Raw genomic sequence first — 21,865 nt, 5'->3', positions numbered from 1 at the left:
TCTCCATCTGTACAGTACAGACATCAGATTCTGATTAACTGTGATGCAGAACTAATCTTTTCAATTAATGCAAATGAGCTGCACTTTTATGTAGACTGTTACCAGAGGGCATTCAATGATATTTTTATTCACTACATTTGACCTTAAAAATGTTTTGTAGTCATCAAGGATACAATTTTTCACACAGTGGGGATGTAGGAACAGCTAATTAAGTGGTGTTTAATGACATTTGTTCCTTAAAGGAGGGCTGATTAAATGTAGCATGTAATTTTTTACCAAATCAAGCAATTCAGCCAATTTCCACATGTGCTTAATAAGCTAGGCCTTAATAATTACACATCTTGCATAGATGCACCAGTCACAAAGATTTGTGGGCGGCTAAATGTAATGTCACTTATTTGCAAGCCTTAGCTGGTTAGAGTGCAGAATTCGGATTTCTTTTTCCAACTGTATTAGTTTTTTGAGAACAAAGGAAATTTTGTCAGTTTTAGCAAGTGGAATACATCCTATATTCACTTTTGAGCTGTTACTGAAACAAACTGAGAAATAATTTCTCAAATGCAGTATTCTGAGATCTTACTTTGGCAATTTCAAACCACCCATTGGAAGCAAAAACACAGCTTGCCTTGGCTTTGAGCTCTGACCAGTATGGCTGGTTTTGAAAACCCTGGTTTTGAACATTAAAATGTCAAAAAATCAATGCTGTCTGCATGTCAGCACAGCATACATGGTCTGAGAGAAACTCAAGAAAGTAACAAGAGTGAATGAGCAGGTGAGTAAGTGCAAACACTAGGAAAACTGGAAGAGATGGAACAGGTAGTTTTTTTCTCACTGAAAATCAAGCACATTTTTTCCACCATATTTAGGAGAGTTGAATAATTGCAGTTCACCAGGAACTTCTGACTTCACTTCTTTACTGTATTACACATACTGTATTGTCTTGATGCCTTATGGCTAGATGCTTCCTAGGAGTTCAGTGCTACAACCACAGCACTGCATTCCAATATCCTGCCTGTTTCTCCAGAGGGACACTGGTATCCTGCAGTTAGGATATGCTATGGAGGTGTCATGCATATCTTAGGATTCCCAAACAGCACCAGCATTTCTGTTTGGGCAGCAGAGTTACACCCTACAAGGCTAATGTGAGGTGACTTGAGCCCTCTGGCACAAGTGCAATATAATACCTTGAGTACTCTGTGTAGCTTTGGGCACCTTGACATGAGAAGGACATGAAACTGTAAGAGTGTGTCCAGAGGAGGGCAACCAATGTGGTAAAAGGCCTCAAGGGGAAGAATGGGGAGGAGAGGGAGAGGGAGAGGGAGAGGGAGAGGGAGAGGGAGAGGGAGAGGGAGAGGGAGAGGGAGAGGGAGAGGGAGAGGGAGAGGGAGAGGGAGAGGAGTGTCCTCACTACAGTCTGCATCTTCCCCAAGGGAGGCAGTGGAATGGGGAGTGCTGATCTCCTCTCTAAGGTAACCAGAAATAAGATAATGAGGAAATGAGGAGCTGCATCAGGGGAAGTTCAGACGGACTTTGGGAGAGGTTTCTTCACTGAGACAGTTCCCCAAGGAATTGGTCTGGGCACTAAGCCTGTAGGAGTTCAAGGAGTGCCTGGACAACACTTTTAGTCATATGGGGGGTTTATAAGTAGCCTTGTAAGGAGCAGGGAGTTGTACCCAATAACCCTTGTGGATCCCTTCCAACTCAAGATATGATTGATAATTCTGTGATCTTCCCCTCCATACTGTAGTGACTACAATTCAATTAATGTAGGTGAAATTCCTAAATACGAATTTTTACTGTCTGAAAACCTTATCCAATGTCAGAAAATACTTCACTGATTCTCAAGAGTTACAAATACACACCCTCGTATAGAAGCAATACAAAACATTCCTCTCCAACAAGAAAGTCAGGATTCAAAGAGGTACGACTCAATTGTATGGCAACAAGTATCCAATTTTTCAAATGAAAAGTATCTGCAATCCTCCTACAGCATGATAGTTACAGGTCAGGGATAATGATACATAAATAAAATACTTAGCATGTTCATAATCAAAATGTTAGTGCTTTACAAAAATGTTAATTTTACTGTTATAATTACAGGCACTCTAATTACACTCTTAACAGCCATCAGGGGTCATCTCCCAGTTTCATCCACCATCGGCAGTGGCATTTCTGCCAACTGCAGGAACGTATATGCATGTGTGTTTGGAAAAATAATGATAGTTTTCACCTACTTTCAGTGCTCTTTCTAAATTGTTATGGGCCTCCAATGGTCTGAGGAGCTCCAGTGAGTGGCACATATTCAGGAGAATCATAACAGGAACCTGGCTGTATACAAACACAGCCTTAGCTCTCATTTTAGCTCTCTTGTAGTGATGAGCAACGTACATTAAAGCATTATAATCTTGTAAAAATAAACTGTTACGGTCAAAACAGTATTTATCAAAGATTGATCTACATGATGACCATTTTGAGATGCTATAGGATCCCTGGCCTTCCCTATTCATTGGGAAGGATGGTCTGTGTTAGTGTTCTATGTGTTTGGTGAGAGACAATAGTCAAATTAAAACAAAATTCCTACTTGTCTGGCACTGTATTATCAGACCCTGATGCCTTGCAGTACTTTAAGGTGTGCATTACAGTTCAAATATGCACTGTGATAGCACAAAGAAGTATTCCTTATTAGAAGTTTCAGCCTGTATTAAAAAAAAATTCTTAAAGCAAACAATTAAGGAGCATGCTTTGAGATCTCTGTAATGAGACATATCAAATAACAATCATTAATTCCAAGTAATATTTGCATTTCAAATCTTTTCAGGACAATGAAATTCACCTTGCACCACAGATTCTCAGCAGCCAATTAAAGATGATGTAAATTGACTCCACTGTCAGTATTTTCTGACTTAGCTGCCTAAAGTCAATCCCAGAGGTGATTTTTTTTTCACTTTCTTATTCAGTATTCCAAGTTTAAATCAATCCAGCACTAACTTTCTTCCTTCCTCCTCTTGAGAGATTCAGATTTTTAGCCTCATTTTTTTTCCTGTGAGCACCTTCTCACCAATCTTTTTTTCTGAAATGTCAAGGGCAGAGAACCCAGTATCTGTAAAAACTGTCAGTGTCTTGAACTCATTTCTGCTTCATCATTGCAATGTCCCACCTTTAAGGGGAAGGGAGCACCCAAGATTCTTAGATTCCTTGTATTCAAAAGGAGCAACAAAAGTCACAGGATTTACAATAACTCACCAAATTTTATTGATAGATTACACTCTTGGCATGGGAATTGGTGAAAATTATATAAGCACACAGCAGTAGATTATGGATAGAGGTGAAAAATGATGAAAAAATAATGAAAGAAGGGAAGGGAAGGGAAGGGAAGGGAAGGGAAGGGAAGGGAAGGGAAGGGAAGGGAAGGGAAGGGAAGGGAAGGGAAGGGAAGGGAAGGGAAGGGAAGGGAAGGGAAGGGAAGGGAAGGGAAGGGAAGGGAAGGGAAGGGAAGGGAAGGGAAGGGAAGGGAAGGGAAGGGAAGGGAAGGGAAGGGAAGGGAAGGGAAGGGAAGGGAAGGGAAGGGAAGGGAAGGGAAGGGAAGGGAAGGGAAGGGAAGGGAAGGGAAGGGAAGGGAAGGGAAGGGAAGGGAAGGGAAGGGAGCCTTTTAAATTAAACCTTTGTCTTCTGGGATTCTCCAACCATTAAAACAAAGTCTTCGGTTTCCTATGCATTGACAGCATTTCACAGTTTGAAAAAAAGAGAAATAACCTGGTGATTCCTTTTTAATAAAAGGCTTGGTGGAACTAGACTCATTTTGGCTATTGACCTGGTTGACACTAAAGTTAAGGTACCAACTCATCAGCAGAAATGGCCAGTCAATAGCAGACTCAGCATTTCTGAGAACTCAAGCATCAGTGACCATTGACTGCCAGCAGCTGATAACAGGGACCTGCTCAGCAGCCGTGCTGAGCCTGGGTCTTCACAACTCAGGGAAGAAAAGTTATAATTGTAACCACAGAATCCAGAGATGGGAGAGAGACCTTGATAATCAGCTTGATTATCAGTGTTTCTCTCTCTAAAGGAAACTTTACTTTTTATAATATGCTTTCCTCCAGATCTGTCCAGTCTCATCTAAAAAATATTTTAAGCAATAGCTTTTCTATCAAATTTCCTCTAAGATTATTCCACAATAGATTTCATGGCTGGGAACTAAGCCCTAATATACAGAGTAAATGCATTCAGAATCATAGATCATTTAGGTTGGAATATACCTCTAAGATAATTAAGTCCAGCTGTTCATTCATCATGAGCATGTTCACCACTGAGCCCCATCTCCAAGCACCATATCCACAGGTCTTTTTGGTGGCTTTATATAAACTTTTCTCATGAACTCTTCATATGAAATGATACTTCAAATAGAGTTTCTCATGAAGTGTGGTGAAATTCCCTCTGTTACTACTTTGTTTCTTATTTACTACCTGTGAGTTTTCTCATTAAGGGGGGTAGGTTTTAGGCAGGTTTTTTTTTTTTTCCCCTTTGTTGCCTTTGTTTGCTTTACTCCATCAATGCAATCAGCAAAGATAAATTCACATGCCACCGAAATTTTATTTGGTGCATTTCTTTGAGATTTGTGTCATTTGAACCTGCAACTAAGACATGGGTTCAGCATTCTTTAAACCTTATTTATTGCCTCATACTGAGTAACACATATGAGACTCAGTTTCACATCACAGTGCAATTTGTAAAATGAGTAGAAGATACTTCTATTTTGGCTTGTTTATGCTGTGAGGTCTCCAGGGAAGATTTGAGAAATAGTCAAGAAAAAAACACATGGTGAGGAATTATCAAAAGATTGAAATAATCACAATCATGCTATGATTAATTCTGACACAGTATTGTCTTTGGCAAGATATGTATATTGCTTCTCATAGAAGACTTACTAGTTAATTGAATTCAGACACAAAGAAAATGTTTCCTGATGCTTTATCTTTGCTTTGAGTTTCTTGTAGTTGCTTGTGACAGCCATTGTCTTACAATACCATAAACACTATTTTTACCAGAAAATCCTAAGTATACCCAGTTGTGCAAATCATGTTTCTAAACAACTGATTTATGTTTTTGTATACTGATCTCCATATTTAGTGCTCCCAAGCAACATTAGCACCTGTCTGTGGTATTTGAATCCTGGGATCCCAAATTATCATTGTTCAATCTCAGAGCAGAAGTAACTATTTTAGTATAAAAATAAAGAACTTTATGTGTGAAAGCCCAGAGGTCACTTTTTAAGGCAGAGTGTATTCTCTAGCTGGAGAAAGTATTAACTGATTTGCTCCACTTGTAAATGACTTCATGAAAAAAAACAAGAAGTCCTGAGATTAACTAAGTTTGAGATTTTTTAAAATGAAAGTAATTTAACTGATTTAACAGAAAGCTGCAAATTTATTATTACATTAACTTTGAACTAATGAAAAATATTTGAATATAAATAAAAATAATAAAAATTTTAAAAGAATAAAAAATAACTGAAGTTTTAATAAAAGCAAAGAAAAAATTAATTTATTTGTTTTATGATATAGCTTTCAATACACTGCAAATGAGTTCAAATTTTCACCCAAAAGAAAAAAAAAAAAAAAGTTGACTTGCAGTTTTAAATACATTGATTCTTTTTTTCTTTAAATCAAGAGACCACAAATTCAGTTAGTTTTGTTCCCTAGTTTCAATGTCAATGCTGGAGCTAATAAAACTCTGCTAGGCTAAATATCACCAATCTTTCTTTTTCATCCATTCTTGGGTAAAATACATTCTGTGGCAATGGTAATGGCCTCATATCACCTTAATAGTAGGTGTTCAGTTGAGCTTTTCTTATACACTCTAAACATAATGCATTTCTCATTCAATCAGTTTAGGGAGTAGAGCTCATGTGATTAAATACATGCCTGCATTTGAGCTAGATAATGAACATGTTTGTTAACAGGTAATAAAACACACAATGCAAATGCCTGCATTAAGAAAGATTTCTGAATTGCTTTTGTGACTGCAGCTCAGGTTTCTTCCACCCAGAAAGAATGAAGTTCACATGATTTCTTTAAATACACCAGTTCTCAGATTCATTTCTTGTATTTTCTCTGAACCTTGCCTAGCAAAGGATACTTGTTTTCCATAACTGGAAGTTTTTATAAACCAGAATACTTCCCTTTCTGCTTTCCTTTTTCTCAAACAGCGGACTTTTTCACTGATAAGAGAATTTCTCCATAAGCAGAGAGAAGTGTGGCATCCCTGGGGCCAGCTGAGCTTTGGACTTACCTAGGCAGCTTTCTTTTCCAACAGGTGTCCAAGCAGGATAACTTGGCTCCATGGTGCTGTTTCAGCACTAACTTCATTGGCAGTAGCTGCAAACATTTTCAGGATAGGAAGCAGGTGTTTCCACATGCTTCACTGGGCAGAATGAAGAGCTATTCCCTCCCTGGTGCCAGTGTACATGATATATTCAATGATTGCTAGTTTCTGATCAAGAATACGTGCACTCATGTAATAGAGAGCAATCCGTCTGGTTTTGTAATCATGAGTGGGCTGCTGAAATAGAAAGTCATTACTTTGGCAGGGAGGAGGGGAGTAGGGTCTGGCAACTGGCTGAACACATTTAGCTTAACTTTAAAACCAGCTGAACACTGGAAATATGGCTAGAATATATGAGAGCTGGATTTTTCTTTACATATAGGATATGTAAGTGGGAAGAAAGAAGAAGTTGAAACATGAAAAGAGAAGTCTAATTAAATGGAATAAAAAAATCTTATAAGAATCAAATTCTTACCCAGAGTCTGTTCCAGAGGGAATGTAGTTGTGCTGACTAATGTCAGCTGAGGGTTTAATTATGCAGCTGGAATCACAATATAGTTTGGGTTGGAACAGAACATTAAAGGTCATCTAGTCAAGCCCCACTGCAATAAGCAGGGACATATGCAACTAGATCAGGTTTTCAGAGACCTGTCTAGCTTGACCTTGAATGTTTCCAGGGATGGAGCCCATTTCTGGGCAATCTGTGCCAGTGTCTCACCACAGTCATTGTAAAAATTCTCTTCCTCATGTCTAGTCTGAGTCTACCTTTTTTTGGTTTAGAACTGTTGCCCCCTGCCCTATCACAAATATAAGGTCCCAAAAATAAGGGAGTCCTCATCTGTCTTACAACCCCTTTTCAAATACCAAAATGCTGCCATGAGTTCTACTTGGAACCTTCTCTTCTCCAGGCTGAACAACCCCAGCTCACTCAGTCTGTCTTCACAGCAGAGGTGCTCCATCTCTCTGATCATTTTTGTGGGCCTGCTCTGGACTCACTCCAACAGATCTGTGTTTTTCCTGTGTTGAGGACCCAAAAGCCCCATCCAGTGCTCCAGCTGGGGCCCCCCGAGAGTGGAGTAGCAAGGAAGAATCACCTCCCCCAGCCTGCTTGCCAAGCCTCCTTTGATGCAGCCCAGAACACAATTTGCTTTTTGGGCTGCAAGTGCACATGGCTAGCTCATGTCCAGCCTTCTACCCCCTCATACCCCACATGTTTCTCAGCAGAGTTGCTCTCAATTCCTTCATTCCCCAGCTGGTATTTTGTAGCAAACACATTTCTCTTTCAGGATTTTTCATAGAGGTGCACAGAGAGAAAGAAAGAGAAAACAATTTCTCTTTCTGCTCCTTGTTTTTCTCATATGGAATGTGTTTGGAGAATTGTTTACCTGGGGTGATTGCTTGATTGGATCCTGGTGAGGATTGTTTGAGCCTGATGGCCAATCAGATCCATTGTGTCTGGACTCTTGAGAGAAGGTCACAAGTAGTTAGTTAGATATGGTAGTTAGAGAAAGTAGGTATGTACTTTTAGTATCTTCCTTTATATAGTATATTAATGTATTATAGCATAGTTATAATAAAGAAATCATTCAGCCTTCTGAACTGGGGTTGGACATCATCATTCCTTCCCATTGGGTTCGCCTGCATTTTACAATAGTATTTGACACCTGTTTCCCCAACCCAAGCACGGGACATTACTCTTGTCCTTGTTGATCTTCATGAGGATCACATGGACTTCCCAAGCTTGTGCAGATCCTTTCCTTCCAGCATGACACAGCTTGGTGTCATCAGAAAACTTGCTGAGGGTGAGCTCAGTCCCACTGTCCACGTCTGTTGAACAGAACTGTTTAAAATGCCATATTTAGAATCCTGCTATCAATTTAGCAGTCACGCTACAAAGTCTGCATTACCCTTTCTTTACTGGAAATACCCATTTTCCTCTTTCAAATAAAGAAAAATATTTAAACTACTTTCTTGCAACAGCTGGTGGCAAATACTGCCCTCCCTAAGGGTGATCACAGTGCACAATGTAACACCTGCATTACCTAGAAAAGCTCAAAATTGGCTTTTGATGAAGAGAAGGGAAGAGTGATTTCGTGATGAATGGCATTTAGCACAGTGCCATGGTGGTGCTTTGTGGTGTTGGCCATGGGAAAGCAGCTCAGGAACCAGAGCTCATGTTTGCACCTAAGAAACACAGAAAATAACTTCCCAGGATAGCTACTTTTATTTAGTAGAAGCAAGTGTAAATTAAATGGCATTATGTTCTTTCTTCTAATAAAAGGGTAAAAGTGCTCTTTTATTTACTTTTGCTCAAGAATTAAACTAAAAATCAGTATCCCACCATTGTGAATTCAAGTGGTATCATAGCATAAATCACTGTGATTCTTTTGTGCTCTGTATCTTTATGCCTCTATGAAATGTACCTTTTTGTAACAGCAAATGTGGTATCTTAGACCTAAAAATTGTTTGTGCCTTCTGTTTTTCTGTTATTTTCTTTCATACAGATAGATAAAAAGGCAATCATAGAGGAACTATGGAGTACACCCTGAAGAAGGAGGAAAAAACAAAGTAAAGTAACAATCAGATTACAGCGAACTTACTATAATATTTGTTTTTATTCACTGAAGATGATGTTATTAAGAAAATGTTAATATTTTGACATAAGTTATTTTAAAGGATACAGAGCAGTTTCATAGTTGTTTTCCTAGTTCAAAAGACCACAGAGAATGCTTGAACAAAATAATTTTAAACTTACAACCTGGATCACAGTTTAAAATGTATAAAATTCAGTGCATGAATTCAAGAAAGTTTAAAAAAAATGGACAAGGGAGATAACATCAAATTTCTTAGCCTAATAGTCTCCTTCTTCATGTGGAAAAAAAAAAAAACCTCTGAAAAATTACTATGCTTATTTAGTACAGAAATATGACTGCTAGGAATTCGAATGCACCTGTCCTTAATCTGAGTGCATTTGGAAATTGTGAGCTCTTACAGATTTAAGAATGGTTGGGAAATTGGCAGACCAGTTTTTCTGATATTTTAGCACTACCTCTCAGAAAAAAAAAAAAATGGCTGATGGTAAGTAATTTTGCATGGGGAGAAGACTAGATGAGTTATCCCATTGATGGGTGGTCAGCTTGACATGTCCTCAACAACAGTAAAAAATCCTCCAAACCCTACACAATATGTTGCATAGGCTACCCTTATTCCAGTGATTATTAAGATTATTTAGACAGGGAAAAACCAACAGCCTACCCTGTGAAATTAATCTCCAAATCAAATAAATTTAAGATCATGCACAAAAAGCCAAAATATTAAAGTTAGTGGGGAAGCTTCCGTTACTAAATCAAAATTCCCACATTAGACAATTGTTTGGAAAGTTGAGGATTTAAACAGGGCATTCAAAAGGTCTGATGCTATGAGCTGGTGAGCACTCAGAGTGCTCCTTTGGCAAATCCATGCTTAATCCATAACTCAGAGACAGTGAGAAGCTTCTGTTCCCCTCAGTAAAAAGCTGTATTAGAAGGGGGAAAGAATCAAGGAAGGCAGAGAGTATGATCAGAGGCATGGAAGAGCTCTTGCTACTGGGAAGCAATAGCAAAACTTCTTATGAGAGCTCATTTAAAGGAGATGTGACAGGTCTGCAGAGCCATGAGGGGCATGAAGCAAATGGACAGGGAGCCACTTTTACTCTTCTTCAGTGTGAGATCTGAAAGCAATCAAATAAAGTGAGTAAGAACCAGTTCAAAACTAACAAAGAGGAGGATTTAGTTCTTCACACAACAGGTTATAGATCAGTGTAACTCCCTGAGAAAGGATCTCAGTGGATGCAACACAGTTTCACTGGTTTAAAGGAAGATTGGAAAAATAGAGGAAGTATCAATTAGTGATTATAACATATGCTTAAATAGAGGTGCCACAATTGCTCTGATCATATTTGCCTCTGTGTTTCCACTTCCAGCTGGGGTTGAACACAAAATGGAAGACTAAATGAGCAGTTTCCTGAACCTGTACAGCCACTTTTTATGTACATTTAGAGGTTAGAAATAACAAGTCTATTCTTTAAAACTTTATTAATTATTTTATGTCATTCTCAGAATAAAACAAGTAAATCCTCCTTGCTGTTAAAAAATCTTCCAGAAATGTCACAAGTTTACTTTTTCTTCCATTTCTCAGCCAAGTAAACCACCTTTACAAGAAGAGAAATATTTTATTTTATTGTCCAGGATTTTATTGTAGAATTAGTTTGGTGAGTAGAATCCATTTTGTTACACAGATAATAGGAAAAGACTTCAGATGAAAAATTTTATCAGAGTTGCAGAGAACAAAGATACCCATGATGTCATTTGTGGCTATACAATTTCTTTCCCATAAGCTTGTCAGCCCATATTAATGTTTGCTTTTGTCAGTATGGAACTTGTTAAATATGGCAGGAAACTGGGGAGAGTAATATGTGCTGCAATTTATTCTCATCCCATTGCAGTCTGCAGTCAGAGTGACTTTATCCTTACACATCAGATTTTGCTGGGGAAGAAAGATGTTGGGATTTTGTTTTTCCCCATTAAGTGAATGCAGTAGAATCTAATAAGACTTGCATTGTTCCTTGCAAAATAATAAAAGCATAAATGAGATGTGTCAGACAGATCCCATTGTATATTCATGCAGACATCTACAGCTATTCTGTTGCATTGCTAAAGAAAACAACCCTGCATTGTTTACAGTATATTTTTTTATTGATGTAAATGAGCAATTGAAGCTAAATTACAGAGACGTGGTTTCTTCCTATTGCAGTTTGATTCACCCATATGTTCCAAAAAGGAGGTCTCTTCTACTCAGGCAAAAAATCTCACAGAGGAATAATTGATGAGATATGAATCACTCAATTTCTCTGAAAGAAAGAGGATTGGTTTTATAGTCTTGCATCCTTTGGCCCTTCCTCACCTTTAATGACATTCACATGGTGCCAGCTGGAATAAATATCATGAGATATAGGAACAGTTTGAAACAATCAAAACCTCTTCTTTAAAAAGAATACAGAATCTTAGAAGGAGAAAGCCTGTAAACATATGGTGTTTAGACAGGTGCTCTGTAAAATACAGCTTTCCTCAGGTGAAGCTGCTGTCAATGCTTTTAATCAAAAGACTACAAAAAAGCATATTGTTTGTCCTTTTTCTTTCCCCTTTCTCTCCCTTGTTCCAGGTTTTTTTACCCCCTTCTTTTATGAAAAATAAAAGTCCACCTTTTGTGTTTCCATGTGTGGGTTTGTTGTTTTGTTTGGTTTGGTTTTTTACAAAATAAAGGAAGAAAGCAGGGGGAAAAGATAAATTATTCTAAAAACCATCTAAGAAGTGGAAGAAAATGATGAGGGCAAGGAAGATACAACTCCTTATTGACCAAGGAAGGGAATAAAAATGACTTGATCTTTCACTCACTAACAGCCCTGCAGAGCTCATCAGCTTCTTTTGAGGTGGCTGAGCAGCAACATGGGCTTGCTGGGAGAAAGGTCTGTTGAATATTAAAGGAATATAGGCCTTGGTTTTGGTTTGCACTTAAAGGAAGGTGTATGCTGTGTGCATATGTGTGTCTGTACATATAAACACAGAGATCTGCCTCAATACAGAGATTTTATTGTCATTACTGGAACATCAGTCATCCTCCTCTTCATGCACTACTAAATTACTACTCAATTCCAACAAATTTATGCCCCAGAAATCCTGCAGTGTGCCTTCTTACTCTCTTATCTATGATTTCAAATGTCCCTACAATTTCACTCTACAGATTCACTTCATGGAATGCAGGTACTGAGGAAAAAGTCCCTAAGAAACAGACAAAAAATGAGAGTGAAATTCTCTCCCAGATTGATTCAGTTGAACTCAGGTTTCTGTCTGCAATGCCTACATTTGTGCTAGATATCCAAGCTCTTATCAGGCATCAGGGCAGTCTAGGTTTGCACATACATATATGGTACTATCTAAATCCCTGTAGATCATGCAAGGCACCTCTATTCAAAAGAAAATTGGGAAAGATTGTGTGCCAGAGACCCAGACCATTTTGCAGACACATCTGGAGATGTCTAAAGCTTTTGAGATACTCCTAGGAACACACCTGGCTACTGAATAAAGCCTGTCTGCAACTCATCTAAAATAGGTTCTTCTGTCTAATCGTCTCAAAGATGGACTCCATTCAGATCTCTGCTGAGTGCAGTGGGAGCAGGCTGTCCTAGACAAGACTGTGCAGAGCTGGATACACCAGTGCCAAAATTCAGTTGTCTTACTCTGAACATAGATACAACTCTGGAGGCACAATTTGGCTGCAGAGATTAGGTGTCTACTGTTGTGTGAAATATCCTTACCTAACCTCCTCTGCTCTTAGGTATTGATCTTCTGGAGGTCCTATGTCCAGTGTCCAAGCACAGGTGCCTGTGTAGGAAGAGGCCAGGACCTGTCCTGTGCTGGACACTACATCTTCAGACAGCTCCAACAACCTCACTTCAGGCCACACCTCAGTCCAAAATGATGGTTTTTGTACAGTCTGGATCTGATTTTCCTCCAGTCTGGATCAGATCTGGAAGCATCCCACTCTATTAAAATGTCCAATATCAATACTCTAGTTCCTCAGAGAATTAAAATCCCACTTGTGCCTGCAGGTGTCTCAATCCTGCCATTTTCCTCTTAAGTATCCATTTTGAAAGCTATTCTCAAAAGAAATCTACTAATCTATAATTTTCTATAATAGTTTGAGTACTAACACCAAGCACAAGATGCATGAGAAACTGCCAATTTATTTTGAAAAAGGATGGGGAGATACAGTGTCCTGTAGCAAGATGACATCCTGATGCTTAAACAGTCAGTCAATCATTTTAGACTGCTGCCTCTCCAGATAAGATCTGCTTTATTTTTGTTGTATAATAGCTAAGTGATTACAGCTTCATTCCCAGCTGGATCTTTAGCCACTGCTGCTATGCAAGTAATAAACAATTTTTCTCTCTCCACCCTTCTGTTTTTTCCTTTTTTTCTTTTCTCCTCTTTTACACTTTCTTTTTTCTTTTTTTACTCTTTTTTTTTCTTTTAACCTTTTTCATCTTTTTCCCAGCTGCTCAGTTTCCATCCGCTTTCCATCCGTTTCCATTTCTATCTGAAATAATCGGCGTGTAGAAGTCCCATGCTGCTAATCAGCTGTTTCTGAATGTCTATCTTCCTCTATTTCTTTTCCTTAATTGAGAATTTACCCTCTGACAGAGCTTTCCACGTTTCCTCTGAATTTGATTTGTCTGTCAGAAGCGGAGAGAAGGAAATCTCATCTGATTTGAGGCTGGGTGTTTTGAGCAAGTGGAAGGGGGAGCAGGGAGCTGTTGATGCCAGCACGCAGAGCAGTTCTGGGAGGTTACCAAGCAACGAGACAGAGATGTGTCACAGGGGCAGGGGAGATGGGGAAGATGAACAAAAGTGTGGACAAAGGATTCGACAAGATGAAGGGAGGCGTTGCCATTGCCTGACCTCTTCCTTATTTCTAATCTCTAGTTGCAATGGTGCCCGTAAATACAGGCTGTGGAAAGATCCCAATTTATTTATGTGGAGCCTTGGAGGCAGCCAAGATGGGGAAAGCCTGGAGAGTGATCTTGTCATCAAAGGATTATTCTGTCAAGAGTCCACTGTGTAAGCAAAAGGGGAAAAATTGTGCATGTGAACACGAAAAGTGCATGTTTGTCACTGGGAGAGAGGGAGTCATCATACAAACATCCTGTTGTATTATACATACACTAAAATCCATTAGTCAGAACCTGGTTCGACTTCAAAGGATTCACAGTCCTTAGAATGGCTTCAGTTTGGAAATTAGATTTTCTTTGGTTTATAAATTCCTCTAAAATTGCTCTTGCACGAATTCCCCACACCTTTGATTCCAACCAAATAATTTAAATTAAGTAGGTCATCTAAAAATGAGAGACAAAGAAAAGTTGTGATGTAGAATCCTTATCTGCTTGCTTCAGTTTTGGCAAGGGAATTCATGTCTATCAGACCTTTTAAGCATCTTCTATTCCCTTGTTAGGTTTCCAAGCTTGAACAAACTAGGATACAGTAAATGTTTAAGGAACCACATTTGCCTTTTAGATGGTAATATGGCAAGATAAAGTATCAACAGCTGTCTTCAGCTCCTCCTATACTCTTTAAGCCAACTCAAATATATGAACCTCATGTTTCCTTAAAAGGTTACTTAAAAGCATCCTAAATATGCATATATGGGGAAGAGGTGTAGTTTGTTACATTAAGTCAGTTTAAATTCATGGGGTTGTCTTCACTTGTGGATATACCTTTTTAGAATTTACAGCACTCCTTCTAAAGTTAACCAAAAAAATCTGCCTAAGTATTTTGTATTGCCTGATATTGTCCCAAGATATTTATTTGGAAAATTATAACATATATGTAATGAGGTATGCAAAATATTCTGAAAGACCTTGAAGCTCTCCTTTTTTTTTCCTTAGCATGCTTCTTTTTCACCTTTTACCATTATTTTTCCTCAACACTCTGGGAAATTGGGAACTGATTTTTGAGCCTGTGACTACAATGATCCAGCAATTCATGTGAACAAGTCAATTTTTTTCTAGGTCATTATGACAGAGTGATGTTTTTAGCGCCTGGGGTTCAGGCAAATGTAGCAATTCCTTTCTGCTTGGAAAAAAGCTGAAAAAAGACAGTGACCATTTCAAGATACTGTGTTCCTCAGTAGTTCTCTCTTAGTGGAATATAAAAGTTTCAGCAAAGAAATAGCTCTAAATGTTGCTAAGTCAGTGTCTGAAACACCTCTGGCATACGAAAACTGGTTTCCTTGTTATTCAGCTACCATTTCAAAGTGTTTCCCCAAGGTTAGCTTGAGGGTGAGCTGCACCAGCAGGAGACTCCATCATGTGGTCTCAGCATTTTTCTGCTACATCTTAGTGGCAATTCATGTCACACATTATTCATTATAGAGCTCAGGGACTCCCAGACCTGCCAATTGAGAGGTGTGTCACCTGCATTTACAAGCTACAGAAACATGGCCTGATCTCTTAGCCCTTATAAATTCAATTTCTGGGCAGCCTTTAGAGCTAACAAGTTGCCACGTGATCAGCCTCTGTTAAGGTTTCACAAAGGCTTCTACAGGGGAGAGCACAGACTTGTATTATAATAATTTTACATACCTCCCTCAGTAGATGGTAGAAACTTTACTAAAGTTAGAAATGTGACATCAACCAAATAAAAGACATTTTTAAAACTTGAAATTATCTATTCATTTCATTTTCTTTTGTTCTGCTTGCCATGAGAATGGCATTCAGATTGTGAGATGCCCTGTTTGGGGCTGCAGTACTACTTATCCTGATGGATTTATATGCCATGCGCACATTAGAGCCATGCATATGGCCATCAGGATAATTAGAGGAGAAAGAAAAGGTACAGATTGTGTTTGCCAGTGAAACAACCTCCTACAGCCCTAATTTAAAAAAAATAATAAATAAATAAATGTAAATCCACAGCTCAGTTATCTCTGAGTAAGACATAAGCTGGTATTTGTTCTCAAACAAGATGATCATTAAGGAAATTTATGTTACTTAAGAAAACATATATACTTCTGAGCTGAAGTAAAAGGAAAACAAACTGATTGAGTAGAACCTGTGGGAGTGAAATAGAATACTGTAAATTGAGAGACCAGACTGGGCACAGAATGGCAACTATCTGTAGAAACTGTGGATACACCAGATATTCTCCTTGGAGCTGCCTTAGGAAAAGTATTTCTAGCAGAGCAGAGGTCAAAAAACTGTTCTTATAGTTTCTAGAATGTGAATGCAAATTCAGATCCAATAAGTTATTCAAATTGAATGATGCCCTGAATGTAGGACTGGCAGTGAGGGACTCCTGTGTCATATCCAGAACTGTAACTTTCTAGAAAGGGGACACAGCAGGGACTGGAGGAAACAGATGATCCCACATCTGCCTGTTGGGGAGCTATTTTTGTAAAGGTTGCAAACAGAGATCTGGCTAAATCTTTTTAGCAAATTATTCTCCTTAGAATATGCTACTTTGTCTAAACTGAACCACTTCATGATGAAATGTGTCAACTGAATTTTAATCAGATTTTTTTTGTGTGTTCAGGGCAAAATTCCCAGTGAGAGAAAACCTACTTTACAGTATCCAATATACTAATGATTAAGCCCTCCATGATCTCTGCAGTTGAAGGAATCCTTGATTCTCTGTCCCAGGTGAACATTTTCCCTGTTACCAGTGAATATTTTAACCATGGGCTAACCACATCCCAGGCTCCTACTTCCTTCCTCCCCAGAGCTGCATACCAAGGATTTCCAAAGATGCTTTTTACAACCTGAATTGAAAGAGCAAAAACCTTCTTTCTCAAATGCTGAGCTTTTTTTCCCATCAAACTCCTGCAGTATGCAAGTCAGCAAGAGACTTTGGGAAATGGCCATTTCCCAACTCCTGTATTCCTGAGCTGGTACAAAACACATCTTTAGTTTAAGGTTTTTAAATGGCTTTAAGGTAAAAGATGGTAGATTTAGATTAGTTATTAGAATGAAATTTTTATTGTGATGGTGTGAGACACTGACTGGCAGAAGTTGCCCAGGGAAGTTGCGAATGCCCCATCCCTGGAAGTATCCAAGGCTGAGTTGGATGGGGCTTTGAACAAATTGGTCTGTGGAAGGTGTCCCTGGGCATGGCAGGGGTATTGGAACAAGATGATTTTAAGGTCCCTTCCAACCCCAGCTGTTCTGTGATTCTATAATTCTGTGATTCACTTGCACAAAATAGAGAGTACAAGAAGATAAAACAGTCACAACTTTGAAAGGTGTTATGGATGGTGCTTTATTCTTGTCATTCCTCCTCAAATGGAGCAGTCTGATTTCACAATTAATCTATGCTGACCTTATTAGGCTGCAATGACTACAGAGTATCAGAAGCCACGACTCCTGCCTGTATTTTGTTCAGTAATTCAATTACAATGCATGTGGAACAGCCGTGTAACACCAGCATTGTGTATGTAGGCCACTTGAAATATAAATGGACACTATTTAAAGAATGAAGGCATTTAGATATAAATAACTGAGGAGTGCAATCAGCTTCATAACATCAGCTTTAAAAAACCCAAGCTTGTCATTTGCTTACAATCACCTATTTCCCATTTGCAACAGTTATTTCTGTAAGTTTGCTCTTCTGTTTTAAAGAATTCCTTAGCCCCATTTTGAAGTGAAACTTGCTGTTGTCATTTATTGCTGGGGGGAAGGAGGGGAATTTTATTTCAAGTAAACTGGGTCAGTTCCCTTCTTTGTCATTATGAATAATTTCATTGCTGCAGTTTAAAAGAACTTATGTAAGTTGTCTGGATCAGAGAGATACTCAATTCACACAGCAGCAAATGGCCATGAGATGTGTGGGGTTGCATCAACCCATATCATATAACCCACCTACACTAGATGTATTCTCTGACAAGTCAGAGAAATTTTTGTCTTTAAGATATACTCTTTATAGTAAGTAAAATCAGTTCCATGAACACAGAAGCTTATATGTGCATCTAAAATAAAATATTACCACACATATACATTACAAACATGGCCTTTTTCATTTATATTACACATTTTTTGTTTTATCTACAGAGTTTATTTAAATTATTAGGTATGAATGCATAATTCATCGATAATACATATTAAAACTGCATTAAAATGTTGTGTAATTTAACACAAACATAAAATTCTATGCTGCATTCCCCATAAGCCTGTTGTGATTCTTGTGAGTCAGCATATCGCCAATATTTTTACTTTTACAGTCTTTGAGGTCTTATTTCTTTACAGGTTTCTTTATTTCAAGATTTTTAGGGGATTTTCTGTATTATTTTTTTGCCTGAAAATATATTATGTATGATCACAAAGAGGAGGAAAGAGAAGAACAGTAAGACTCACTTACTCAAATAACATGAGATTTTTTCAGAAGAGCTTTTCTGTAGGGTTTTAAGATACCAAAATATTTATTCATTGTATTTGAGTTCCAGTGTTATCCTACAAAACTCTGTTTTCTGTTATGCAAGTAAAAGCTCTCTCAGAGAATCTAAAAAAATCTTATTTTGAAATACAGTCAGTCATCAGAGATTTAAGTTTTGCAAAAATAATTTATATTCATCAGATACAGAAAATAGATGTGAAAATTCTACAATTGTTAAATATCTTCTTCTTTCTTTTTTGGAGGAATAATCGTTGCCTCTGACCACTGTATTCTATCAGAAGGGTCAGCTTCAAACAAAGAGATCATTTTCCCAAACTTAAGGAACTAGATCAGGATTCAAGAGATTTAGGTTTATGTTTTGGTGCTGATACAGGCTTCCAAAGCACCATTCGCTAATTACAGTATATAAAATGGCTCCATTGCTTGTATGAACAATATTGCACATCATGAATCCTCTCTTTATGTGAATAAGATAAATTATGAATTATTCATGTCAAGTGTACTAAAAAAAAAATTCCTGGAAGCAAATTAATTCTTTTTTTTTTTTTTTAGTTAAAGAAAGAGTACCTTATCATCTGATCAAATTCCTATTCTTCTAGTTCTGATATAAGAGCAACATATTTTGTCTTTTTTTTAGAAATAAAGATAAATATTTTATTGAACCATATTTTCTTCTCCCTCATTACTACAACAGTCTTTTTAATATATTATGGTAGATTATGTGTGATATGGTTTGCAGGTTGTGGTCTCAAGATGCAATGTTTTCAGTGAATCCCCCAGGACACCGTGCTTCAGTCTAATGTACCGCATGTATTCAAAGCAATATTTCCTAAATATTGACACACTGCCATCATGCCTTTAGCATTATACCAGATTTATAAGAAGCCATGGTTGAGCAAGCACCTCACTTCCTTTTCCAGGTGGCACATAGAATCACAAAATGATTTGGGTCTTAAAGACCATCTTGTTCCAACACCCCTGCCATGGGCAGTGACACCTTCCACTAAACCAGGTTCGTCTGAGCCCCATCCAGCCTTGAACACTGCCAGGGATGGGGCATCCACAGCTTCTCTGGGTAACCTGTTCCAGGGTCTCACCACCCTCACAGTAAAAATTTCATCCTAACATCTATTTTAAATCTATCCTCCTTTAGTTCAAAACTGTCCTGCCTTTTCTATCACTATCTGCCTGTGCCAAAAGTCATTCTTCCAATAGATATCTTTCTTACAGAAATAGAAATTCATTATTTTTTCTCCTTCAGGGCAAAGAGCTTTAAGACCTTCAGTTGTAAAAGCAGAAATTACCTAATCCCAGTCAACAGCTATGACAGTTTCTAGCTTGGACTAAAATGTGGAACAGAATCTTCCAGACAAGGATTTTCATCCAAAACAGACATTGCTTCTTTGGCTATTCCCCTAGATGTCCTCACAGGCCATCCAAAGTCACTCACAGGCCTGTGGATGTCCAGTAAACCTTAATTCTTCAGAGTGCTATAATTTCAGTGCTCCTACACCCTCTCCCACCAGACTTTGATGCTAAGGCTGTTTTCACTTAGCCCTACAGGCTCCAACCTTGTTATATAAAAGTGTGAAAGACAAAATTTGACCCGTTGTACATGGCCAGATGATGTGAGAAAGTTTCTTACACACAGAAACAAATACACAGGAAGGTGGCTCAAACATAACTAAATTAATTGCAGATTTAATAGATGAAAAAGCTATTAACAACAAGAAAGGTTTGTGAAAGAGGGATGGATGTTCATGTGCTTTATGCAGTGCATTATACTGTGCTGTCCCAAACATTCAAATGACCTCATGGAAAGGTATCTCAGATGTCTCTCCGCTGCACAGCACTCAGTAAAATTCAGAATAGGGATACCTGGACTATCACAGGGTGAATTGGGCATCTGGCTCTGTGTCAAGAAGATCCTTGAACAAAAGGGTCAAGGCAAAAGAGGGGTGAGAAAAAAGCAGTATGGGTGGTGGACTGAAATAAAATGCTAATGAAGATATTAGAAACTTCTATTTGCAATTAGCTTGAATGAAATCTGCATAATTACAAGTCTGAAAAGAAATGCTCAAGGGGAAAATGTGGAGGCTGCTGTGCCCCAAGCTTGGTTTTGTTGATGAGTGAATACTCATCAACAAAAGAAGAGTAAATGAGTCCTTGACTTCTGCTGGGTTCCCTTGGCAATAGCAATGTCTCATGGTATTTCTTAAGTTATAATTTGCCCTTCTGACTTTGCAGTCCCTTTCCACTATGATGAAGTCCCGTTCACTCTCAAGCCATAGACTGACTACTTTCTAGAGAAGTATCACCCACATCTTGGAATAATGACTGGAACTAAAAACATTTTATTTGTGCCACTAGATCTCTCAGAAGAAATTGAACCCAGTCCTTTAAATTATAAAATGCACTAAGGTATACCCTAATGCTTAAGTGCACTAAGAAACTGTCAGAGAAGGCATCAAGGACTTGTATCCTATTTTATGCTTTGCTACATTTGCACTAATGAAACATTATAAATAGGTGTCACCAGGATTGACAGTGCCTGCCCAAACCTTCTATTATTGTAACATCCTACTAGATCTTGTTCTTCATTATCTACAGTTTCATTATCAGGCTTACTGTCCATGGAAACCATTACATCAGGCTGCATCTGAGTATGATCTGATGGATTTATTAAAAGCCACTTCTGGAACTCTACAGCACTTTACAGTTTTCTCAAAGTTAGTGCAATGGATGATTCATGTTCTATCCCTTGCCTTTAAGGATCATGGACCTAATCCAATTTGGGGGTGGGAAGGAGTGAAGCAGACAGCATAATGATGAACAAACACGCAGGGCTCCTAGATGGTATCTGGGGATGCAACTGTCTGAGTTTGGGAAACAGAAAAACAGGAGCAGTGAAGTGTTTTCTCATGGGTAATGCTGGGAGGCTGCAAATGCACTAAAGTCAGGCTAAGGAATGCATTTTCCATTTTCTAAATTGTCATGTTCCCAAATGGGCTCTTAGAGATGCTTTGCCATCTTAAAAAAAAAATTTAAAAAAAAAGGAAAAAAAAAAAAAGATTCAGGGCTTCAAAGGTCAATTACATTAAAAAATGCTGAATCCTTTTACATGAATACTCTAAGTGTTTTTATTCCAAGGGTTTTCACTCAGATGTCAAATTCAATTTCCCTTTTTCTTCTCCTGGGTCACGGATACTTAATATTTTTTACTGACACATAATGAACTCTTTTCTTTAGTATGTAGCTGCTTTAAAATTAGTCTCTTAATGATTAGCTCAATTTATTGTGCAGTTGTTCGGTGACAAAGGCTTTCTTGGGGGTTGGGTTTTGGGCTTTTTTTATTTTTCCTATTAGGTCTCTGCTATTACCAGATATTGTTAGGAAGAAATTAGATCAAGCAGTAACACTGAGATATCATCAAGCACCACCAACATAAAAATGTGGGGAAAATGAAATGTTAAAATCACTGATATGTAGAATTTTTCCCGTCTCTTCTTCTGAGAATATCCTTTTCTTCCTCTAATGTAAAATAAGATTCATCAATGTTTGGTGAC

Source organism: Vidua chalybeata, chromosome 1 (genome assembly GCF_026979565.1).
Source record: "Vidua chalybeata isolate OUT-0048 chromosome 1, bVidCha1 merged haplotype, whole genome shotgun sequence".
Classification (NCBI taxonomy): Eukaryota; Metazoa; Chordata; class Aves; order Passeriformes; family Viduidae; genus Vidua; species Vidua chalybeata.
The sequence above is the reverse complement of the archived record's forward strand: the minus strand, read 5'-3'. Positions refer to the sequence as shown.